The sequence below is a fragment of the Puma concolor genome, chromosome A3 (genome assembly GCF_028749965.1).
Source record: "Puma concolor isolate L17-30 chromosome A3, mPumCon1.1.hap2, whole genome shotgun sequence".
Lineage (NCBI taxonomy): Eukaryota > Metazoa > Chordata > Mammalia > Carnivora > Felidae > Puma > Puma concolor.
The window spans coordinates 16,592,123-16,602,939 of NC_141669.1; positions in this window are offsets into that span (position 1 = coordinate 16,592,123).

A 10,817-nucleotide genomic window follows, 5' to 3' on the forward strand; every position below is an offset into this window, starting at 1 on the left:
CTTTTCCCCAAGTAGATACATGAGAAGCTGGCTCACATACCTTACTTCTTTTCCATATTGGTTCTGTACATACATAATGGTGTTTGCATGGCTAATCCTCCTGGATCACCCTCCAGAATGTGAGACACTGCATCACACCCTGAAAATCCTCTGATAATGACTCAGTGTGAAACAATGTGTCTGTTCTCTCCTTCCAGACCAGGTCTTGGGACTTGAGTCCCTCAGGGGAATGGCTGATAGCATTCTCTATCACTGGCTGACCCATGAGCACAGTTAAAGGTCATCCTTATAAGTTACTTTGGAGAAGTCCAATATAAAATGGTAAATTGAGGCAATTAATTCAAATTAATCTATTCCTCTTGACTCTTACACTTTTTTTAACCTGAACATTTTAGTTGAAAATGGTGATGGATGTCTGAATTATCCAGATAATTACTTCATTCTCACTTCGTTAATGCCAGAGCTGTGTCTTCTTGTTAGAGGGCAGATGAATTACTCCCTTACTGCTCAGAGAAGCTAGAACCTTCCTGAAAGGAGGGAGGTAGACAGGTGAGGAGTTTTATGACTAGAGCAGCTTCTGAGTTCATCCCACTGATGACCCCCATCTATTGCTCTCTTCAGCTGGCTGCTGTGCTTCCATCCCAGTGCTCCCCTGCCTTATCATTCTTGCATGGGTGGAGGAGAGGTGCTCCTATGTGTGTCTCCTCCCACATGCCCTCACCTTACTTGGGTCCCTCTCAGTGCTCTCACTACCTTGCCCTGGTCACCAAGCCTTAGCCCTCATTTCCACTTTGTCTCCAGGTTGTCTGTTCTATTCCTCCTCCTTCTTCATATTTTCTTTATCACATCCACCATTTTCGTACTCCATTATCTCTGAATGAATGATTGTTTTGAGCTATTTTGTGGCCTGTGATGCTGGCACGTGTGGAATATACCAAAATGATTCCCCAAATAGCCTGAGTATTAATTTTGATAGGGCTTCGATAACAAAGTACCACAGACTGGGTGGCTTAAGCCACAGAAATTTATTTTTTCACAATGCTGGAGACCCGAAGTCCAAGATCAGGGTGTTTGCAGAGTTGGTATCTTTTGAGGGCTTTCTCCTTGGCTTGTATGTGGCTGTCTTCTCTTCCCTGTGTCCTCACATGGTCTTCCCTCTATGTCTGTTTCCTAATCTCCTCTTTTTTTTTTTTTTTTAATTTTTTTTTCAACGTTTTTATTTATTTATGGGACAGACAGAGACAGAGCATGAACGGGGGAGGAGCAGAGACAGAGGGAGACACAGAATCGGAAACAGGCTCCAGGCTCCGAGCCATCAGCCCAGAGCCCGACGCGGGGCTCGAACTCACGGACCGCGAGATCGTGACCTGGCTGAAGTCGGACGCTTAACCGACTGCGCCACCCAGGCGCCCCTTAATCTCCTCTTTTTATGAAGACACCACTCATATTGGATTAGGGCTCACCCTAATGACTTCATTTCATTTAATTTCCTCTTTACAGGCTCTTTCTCCAGGACAATCACATGCTTTGAGGTACTGGAAGTTGGGACTTCAAAATATGTCTTTGTGTGCTTGGACTGCCATAACAAAATACTGAGTGCTTAAACAACGGAAATTTATTTCCTTACAGTTTGGAAGCTGAAATTCTGAGATCAATATGGTAGCATGGTTGAGTTCTGGTAAGAGCTCTATTCCTGGCTTGTAGGAAGCCTGTGTCCTCACATGGCAGGGGAGTAGGGATGGGGTGAGGAGAGGAGAGGGAGAGAAGTTCTGCAAATATTATTACATTAGAGATTAAGGTTTCAACATATGAATTTTTGGGTCAACACAGTTCAGTCCACAACAGCATATGAATTTTAGTGTGTCTGTGGGGGGATACACTTGAGCCCAGAATAGTCTGAATAGGGGATTAAAAACACAAGTATATGATTTCCTTACAGTGGGCTGTGATATGGACCCATACTTTCTTTGTTTCTTGAGAAGGGTTTTGAAGAGCTTCAAGAAGATCCTGTTAGTTGACTACCTTACTGTAGACTATGGTCCAAATAGTTTTGTATCTGCCTCACAGAGCTAAATATGGCTTCCTCAGTGTCTGAGTGCTTCCTGAGTTGGGTTTTGGCCATGGTGCTTGTTGCACTGGAAGAATATTGTTGGAGAATGCTCCTAGGGCATATTAGTGGGCAGCATGGCTAATGCATTCTGGGGGCCAAACAGCCATGAAATCCTGGGACATTTATTCCAAGGGTAAGACAAATCCAGAAAACAACTATCCTGGGACATTAAGACAGTCTGTCAACAATAGCAAAATAATCCAGGAAGAAGAATGATAAAGCTTGTTGACTTTTGCTCTCCAGGAGCTATTTTTCTTCTTGCAGAGTAAACTCATCTCTGGGGGATTAAAGGCAGCCTCCCAGAGAGCTATGGACTCCCTTCCACCTCCAGGCCAGCAATTCACTTAGCTCAAGAGACAATGGTGCCAGTGACCTGAGTCTAATCTGGAAGGGCAGATTAATGCTTGACATTGTGGTTGCTTTGGGTAGGGAACAGAGAAATAAAGGTGTCTCTGGCAAGGAAAGATTAAGTGTAAAGTCTGTAAATTAGGAAAGAATCATTTATGTGAGATATCAAGCTTCTTCAAGGAAGTGCTGGAAGAAATATTTTTGGTTATTTAGGAGATTTTAAAAAGTGACAATTTGGATATAAATCAGCCTATGAAAAATAGTATGGTAATAGTATATTTGGTAAAAATGATATCAAAATAAGGCAAAAATAGAATTATATTGCTTGGCTGAGTAGTCTGATTGAACCCAACCATAGTTTGATTCCATTACAGTCAGATAATTTATACTGTGTGATTTTAATTATTTTAAATATGTTGGGGTTTGTTTATGACCCAGTCTATGGTCTATATTGTTAAATAATTCATGGTTACTTGAAAAGACTATATTCTACTGGGTTGGGTGTAGTTTTCTATAAATGTCAGTCAGATTCTGTTGGTTGATGGTGTTGTTGAGTTCTTTTATATCTTTGCTTATTTTGTGTATTGATTCCATGAATTGCTGAGAGTGGGGTGTTGAAGTACCTGACTAGAAATAAAGCTGGGGCTCAAAAACCAGAAAGAATGAGGCTTCCTCCTATCAATCAATGAATGAATCAATCAATTAGTAAAAAAGGCATTTTGAGATACGGATGGGCCCAGTTAAGAGAATTGGATGTTTTCTTTAGGTGTGATATCAGTGTTTATAGGCTTATGCTGATATACTGAAGCATTTGTAACTTCCCTTTATCAAGATTTTCTATGTTTGATTAATTCATCTGGTTAGCCAGACTTGGTTCAAGGCAACCTATGGACTAAGGAGCATGGCATAGCTTCCACCTGTTGGATGGTCTACTGAGGAACTTACTCTTGTTGTAGAACAAGTTGATGGCAGGCAGCCCCAGAAACCCACCATTTTTTCAGAGCTGGGTACTGGTGCTTCCTTTGCTCATGTATCTATTCTTTTTAGGAAGTGGACCAGCAGAGTGGTTAAGAGCATAAATTCCCAAAGCCAGAGCTTGGGCTTACATTGGCTGTGTGATGGGGGCATGTTATTTAGTGTCTTCCTTCTGTTTCCCTACCTATAAAAAGGGAGTCATAATAGATGTTCCTGCCTGATAAGGCTTTGTGATTATTAAATGAGTTAATGCAGAGAAAGTACTCAGCCCAGCTCAGGAACATGGTAAAGCGTCGGTAAGTATTAGTTATCATCACTGGTCTGTCAGTACATCCTTTCTTCTTTTTTGTTAAATGCTTATTTTTGAGAGAGAGAGAGAGAGAGAGAGAGAGAGCAAGTGTGTGTGTGTGGGGGGGGGGGGCAGAAAGAGAAATACAAAGATATTCCCACAACATTGTTTGTAATAGCAAAGTTTAGAAACATATTGAATGTCCATTCACAGGAGACCAATTCAATAAATTACTGAACAAATACATAATGGAAAACTATGCAGTTCTGTATGTGCACCAAAATAGAATGGTCTCCGGGATACACCGTTATGTGAAAAGTAGATGAAAATAATAGTTATAGCATGTTTTCTGTGTAAAACTGTGTATACATGTACAACATTGCTACAACATACAAATGTATGCTTGTATATGCTTATGCCTTTTTTCTCTTTTTATGAAATTTATTGTCAAATTGGTTTCCATACAACACCCAGTGCTCATTCCAAAAAATGCCCTCTTCAATACCCATCACCCACCCTCCCCTCCCTCCCACCCCCCATCAACCCTGTTTGTTCTCAGTTTTTAAGAGTCTCTTATGCTTTGGCTCTCTCCCACTCTAACCTCTTTTTTTTTCCCTTCCCCTCCCCCATGGGTTTCTGTTAAGTTTCTCAGGATCCACATAAGAGTGAAAACATATGGTATCTGTCTTTCTCTGTATTGCTTATGCCCTTTTTATTAGAGTTCTTCAGAGAAACTGAACCAGTGGGAACCTAAATTAGTGTAAGTGCCTACAGTTAGGTGTATATGTGTGTATATATATGTATATGTATATATATGTATATATATTTATATATATATAGTATTATATATACTAAATGTATTTTACATCAGGAGTAAGTATTATCTATTAAAAAACAAGTAAAATATAATTTTTAGAGAGTGGTAATGGGTAAGATGGTGATGGTGTGGTCTAGAAGATGGGGAGGAGAGTGCAAACCTTGCTCAGAATTTACTCTTACATTTAGGAAGATAAGGAGTAAAAACCAGTTGCTCCAAGTGAACCTTATGATAATCAAGCACCCAGAAGCATTTATGTTCCAGTGTGTATCTTATATGTGTTTTTGATGCAACGAGGCACAAATGGTAGAAAAAGTTTGTAGACCTACGAGTCGCACAAAGTACCTGGAACATAGCAAATATTCAACAAGTTTTTATTGATTGAGTAAACAGAGAGGTGGACCCCTCTGCCCAGTTATAGATGATGAAGTTGCTTTGAGCTTCAAGGAGACTGCAAGGTGAAATAAATAAACTTTCCCGGAGACTGTACGGGCTCTGGGAAGTCCCCTTGGCATTTGTGTGTTTTGCAAACATCTCAAATATGATGTGTTTGTTCAATGAATAGATGAATGAATTTGTTGAACAAAACTTTTCCGTCTTCTGTATCTCGCGTGGGAAGGAGCTATCTTTATATTTGGTGGCAAATATTTAATCACATGTCTTGATTGATGGAGATTCATAACTTAATATTTCTCATCTATCATTCACAATTTGTTTCCTTTCTGTTTTGATTGCCTATGAGATGTAACAATTAGACTGTTTTCCTCTAAGGTAGTTTCCATTGTTCCATGGAAAGATCACCTCTTGGGGGCACCTGGGTGGCTCAGTCGGTTAAGCGTCTGACTTCGGCTCAGGTCATGATCTCGCAGTTTGTGGGTTCGAGTCCCACGTCAGGCTCCATGCTGACAGCTCACAGCCTGGAGCCTGCTTCAGATTCTGTGTCTCCCTTTCTCTCTCTGCCCCTCCCTTGCTCACACTCTGTCTTTCTCTGTCAAAAATGAATAAACTTAAAAAAAATTAAAGAAAGATCATCTTTTGAATTAAAGCACAGAGTTAATAGGAATGCTTCTGGATGCTCAGTTGGATTTGAAAAGGGTATTGGTATCTTAAGAGAGTACACATGTATTTTAAAAGATCAAGAGAATATCTATGGCAGAATTATTTGCAACTTACTTTTTAGAAGTTCTGTTTACACACACACACACACACACTTTATTCACAACTCTCAAAAAATTACTGAATAAAGAAGGGAAAAAAATCCATATTCTCTTGGTGCAGTAGATGGTTTTTGGTAATTTCTACCATCTGTGTGGCCAGACTTAACTTGGAGAATGTTCTTCTTTAAAAATTTTTTTTTCAACGTTTATTTATTTTTGGGACAGAGAGAGACAGAGCATGAACGGGGGAGGAGCAGAGAGAGAGGGAGACACAGGATTGGAAACAGGCTCCAGGCTCTGAGCCATCAGCCCAGAGCCCGACGCGGGGCTTGAACTCACGGACCGCGAGATTGTGACCTGGCTGAAGTCGGACGCTTAACCGACTGCGCCACCCAGGCGCCCCAGAATGTTCTTCTTTAGTGCTAATGTGAAATTCCTCTGGCTCTACCCTTTACAATATTGTGCTACTCTGACCACAAGCACAGAATCCACTTTTTAATTCATTTTGATGGTTAAGTAGTGTGATAGAACTTTTATTTGAGTAAAATTCTTGGGGATTTGAAAAAAAAGGAGTAGTTCAGAATTGGAAATATAAACACCCTGGTACATAAACCACTGGCTCACTTTTTCAGCAAAATAACCTATTAATTCATACCAATGAACTATAAAGCTGCGAAGGGGAGAATATATTTCTCATTTCTCAGCTATCTGAAAACTGTCACTGGGCCAACCTTAATTAGCTTTCCCATTATCATCTAAATGTACATTGAAATGTAGCATCATAAACTAAATGGATATTTTACATTATCATGTTAGATTTTCACTGGTTATATAGCTGTCTGATATTATTTTCTATTATTTTAGAAGCCAACCAGAGCTTCTTTTATACAATGCTTACACAACTCTCCAAATCAACTTTATATAACTGAAGTCACACAGTGTAGTTAACTGTTAATTTTTCCTACTCTTTATTATTCTATTGGTAATGACCCAGTTACAACAGAGATAGTTATTGATTTAGAATATTAGAAAAAATAAATAGAAGACAACTTATGTTTTATACAGCCTAAATTTTTCACTTGTCACACCAATGTTTTAAAAAGTGAATGAATTAACATTGCTAGTGTTAATTATCTGTAAGAAACTTACTACTCTAAATAATTAGGTTTTTTCATACAAAGAGAAAGAAGCATCCCAATTTAGGTATGGAATTAACCTTCTTTGAACTCAGGAAAACTATACCTGTGAAATTAGGCCACAGTTAATCTTCTGATTAAAACACATGGATTCAGCTTATACAATTGTGTAAAAGTTATTTAGTGATTTAGAGGATGCTTCCTACAGATAAACTTTCCCCTCAGGTCCTCAGTAATGAAGAAAAAAAAATAATAAAGAAAAAAATGCTTCTCCCACAACAAAAGCAAAAGGAAATAGACACTTTCAAAGAATAAGTTTTAGATTTGCTTAAATTCAAATTTTTAAAAAACAGATTGTATGTACACAATGCAATCAGATAACAAATAGCCAAACAGGACTCTGAATTGCAATAAGCCAAATAAAAAAGAAACATTGTGGCCCACTGGATATGAGATAGCCCACCTAGTCCTTTGTCTCCACGTTTTCAAAAGCAGCAGTCACAGTGACAGACTCCACTATGGGGCAGTCTGTACTCTTCACAATGATGACAGAAAGGGTAGGATTGGCTGCATTGCACTACAAATTGATTACCTTCAATTTACTTGTTTTGAACCTGCTGCCACAGTAGGAGAAACACTGGAATGCTTGCACAGATGTCACAGGGATTAGTGACATATGACACTATATTTTCAGAAAATGAAGGTCAGCCCTTGGGTTTGGTCAAAGCATCTCTAATTGATCTTCCACAGGGTACATATTTCCATGGAGGCAGTGATACCCTATCACTAGGGTCTGATAACTGACCACTTAGCAAGTTGATGTTGGGGCAGTAAACTGGAGAGAAGCATGCTTCTGTTACTCAAAAGCACCTCTCACCTCCCACTTTTTATCCAGGATTGCAGGAACTACTCTTCTTAATATAGGAATATATAAAAACTACAGTGGAGAAAACTAATCATTTAATAAACCTGGGGCACACAGAGCCCTTTGTTGATCTGATAAGAGCTAGTAGCTTCTTACTATAAAAACCTAGAAATGTCCAGCAAATTTTGCACAAAACTTCAAGGGAGTGAAGCCCCTGAAACCCATCCATGGACCCTAACAACTCCTTAGTTAAGATGCTTACTGTACCAGCTAAAGGATAAGGTTCATACTTAATTCCTCTTTGTATCTCTAACCTTTCTAGTGCAGTGACTGGCCTGGAGTAGATTTTCAGGTATTTTGGGAATAAATAATTTACTGGGGGTTGGAGTTGGTACTCTCATTCACAGGGATCTCCAGAGCACCAGTAGAAAACCTCCTAGAGACTCAGTGCTCTCATGTCGGCCATTGCCAGAGGTCCACTGCTTTCCTGTTACTGCCTATTGTCTGTGTGTTCAGGAGAGAAGGATTCCAAGAAGATAATGAGTGATGGGTGTGGGTGACAATCAAATGCAAGCAACAGCAACCCCAACCTGACTACACTGGATAAGTCATGAGTGAGGTCATTGCTGTCAAGCTGACCCTGTTTTTGGCTCTTGCCCATTATGTTAGAATATTAGAATATCATTATACTTCAATAATTAGTATAGTTAACTGCTCCTGTGTCACCAAGAAATCTTTGGAGTGAGTCAGAGAATCAGTGCACTGAGGTACAGGTCCAGAACCAATGGTCTTGGCACGGAATCTGTGCTATAGAAAGAATACAGGAAATGGCTTCAAGTTTATTCCATGCTCTGGCTTTAGAAGCATGTCTTTTTCAGGGTGAGGAGAGGATTATGATTGCTTTGTGTGTGTGTGTGACAGGGGGATGGAGAATGAGGTCCCAAAGCTATGGACTCAAACCATGCTTTGAGAGATATTTTGAGGCTATACTTTCTAAAGTACATGTGACCTGTGACATGATTTTAACTCCTGGTCCAGAGCCTTCATATTGTCTCAGAGACCCCTCTCTCCACCCCCCCCCCCCCCCCGCTCCATGCCTTGGTAGTCCTTAAGAGTGGAGCCACACTGAGCCATAAAGCAGGATGTGTCATTGATAGCTAATCAGTGCAGATATCAGGTTTCTATGAGAATGCCCCAGTGGCAAAAGTTTGGCTCAATTACAGTACATCAATAACACAAATGTGGCAAGTCTCCAATTACAGATTGTTTTTACTGCCTGTTTCTTACTCTGTCCTGGCCTATAGATACTATGCATAGTGACTGGCCAGGGTCAGGACTGAGGGAAGATGATCCAAAGAAGAGAAGATCTAGGCTCTGCTTGTTGTGAGCTGGTAGTTGGGATCAACCAGGCAAGCAAGGACCACAAAGGGGAGAATGGCTCCACATGGTGGCCCAGGCAGATTGTTCAGGCCCTGTCCTAGTTCCTTCTCTTTTGTTCTTCTGTGAGCCAAATGTCACTCTTTCTCTAGGGTTTGCTTTCAGTGGACCTCCTGGAAATCTCCCCTAACATCTCAGCTCCACCTCCCCTTCTGTGATCTCCTGTTACCAAAGAGGAATTATTACCCACGTGGCATTTAAATGTTCTCAATAGTCTGCAGTGTTTCTGGTCATTCTCCTTCTAGTTAGATCCTTGAGCACAAGACATCTATAAGCACTGTCCCATGGGGCTGAGCAAGTGTAGAAATCAAGAATTTCTAGATTGAGTAAGTTAGGTATCTGACTATTAAATAATTAGAGAGCTAACAAGGCTGAATCCAAATTATTTTATGAACATTGGCATGGAGAGGGCATGTAGTCTCCTCAGCATTTTTCAAACTTTTTGAAGATGACCCAGATTAAGAAATTCTTTTCCCATCACAATAAAGTATACACAAATATAAGTAATAAAAGCAAAAGTTACCTGAAACAAAACTTACCCTTACTACATGTGATGCACTCTGATATTTTCTGTTCTGTTCTATTTCATTAAAAAAAAATGTTGGTCACCACCCATTGAATTGATTTCATGATCCACCAATGGGTGGCTACTTTTTGTTTGCAAAACATTGGCTTGCCTCATGGGACTGTAGTAAACCCGATAAGGAATCAATCCTACCCTCCTTTCATTCTTCTCTAAAAACCATAAAAATATTTTCTATTCGTACATAGTTTACATAAAATCCAGAGCAAATACTTATAACAGTTCTGAAGTAGGTTTAACTGTATTTCACAGCTAACAAGTGGTGAAGTTGAGATGTAAGACTCCAAATCTTGGGCTGTTTTCACTTTATCATGCTGCATCCATTATCAGATCTGTGTCTTTCTAGTTGTAAGTGCCTAAAGGACCAGGGATACACCTAGCATCAGGCTGGATGCCCAGGAAGTGCCTGGTGAATACCTGATAAACAAAAGGTTATAATAAAGTTTGTCAAAGGCCATGCCTCTTATGAGGTATGATTATACTTCATGTATAATCTCATACCTATGACAGTATATGCGCCATTGGTCGATTGGGTGGCTCTGGAAAAGTCTCCTGAGCTTAGAGGGCTTCTTCAGTGAACAGATAAGAGGGACTGAAAGAGGGATACTGTTTGATTTGTCCCTATATTTGAGCTTTTGCTAGAGCTCCCAAAGAAATTTCCAGAAAGGTATTAAAAGCACCAAACAGGAAGATCTTTATTTCTGCTAGTTTTCCCAAACAGCTGGTTTTCCAAGTGTTTAATTTGTAGACCTGGCTTCTACCAAACCCTAAATCCATGACCAGTAAACTATTGAGAACATGCCCCAATTTCTGCTGGACCTCTCCAGCTAAATCTGATGTCCTTGGGAAACACAAACATCTGTCCTAAGGCATATATATATATGCGTGTGTGTGTGTGTGTGTGTGTGTGTGTGTGTGTATGTGTGAGGAGGTAAGGTAAAAGAGTTAAGACTGAACAGGCACTGAATAATCATCTGTTGAATGCATCAATGAACATTGATGTTCAATGAACATCAATGAACTCAAAGTGTAAGCATATGCTATACATATGTAGATATTGAGGATTTTTTATATGTGCTCATATGAGGCTCTTTTCCTCA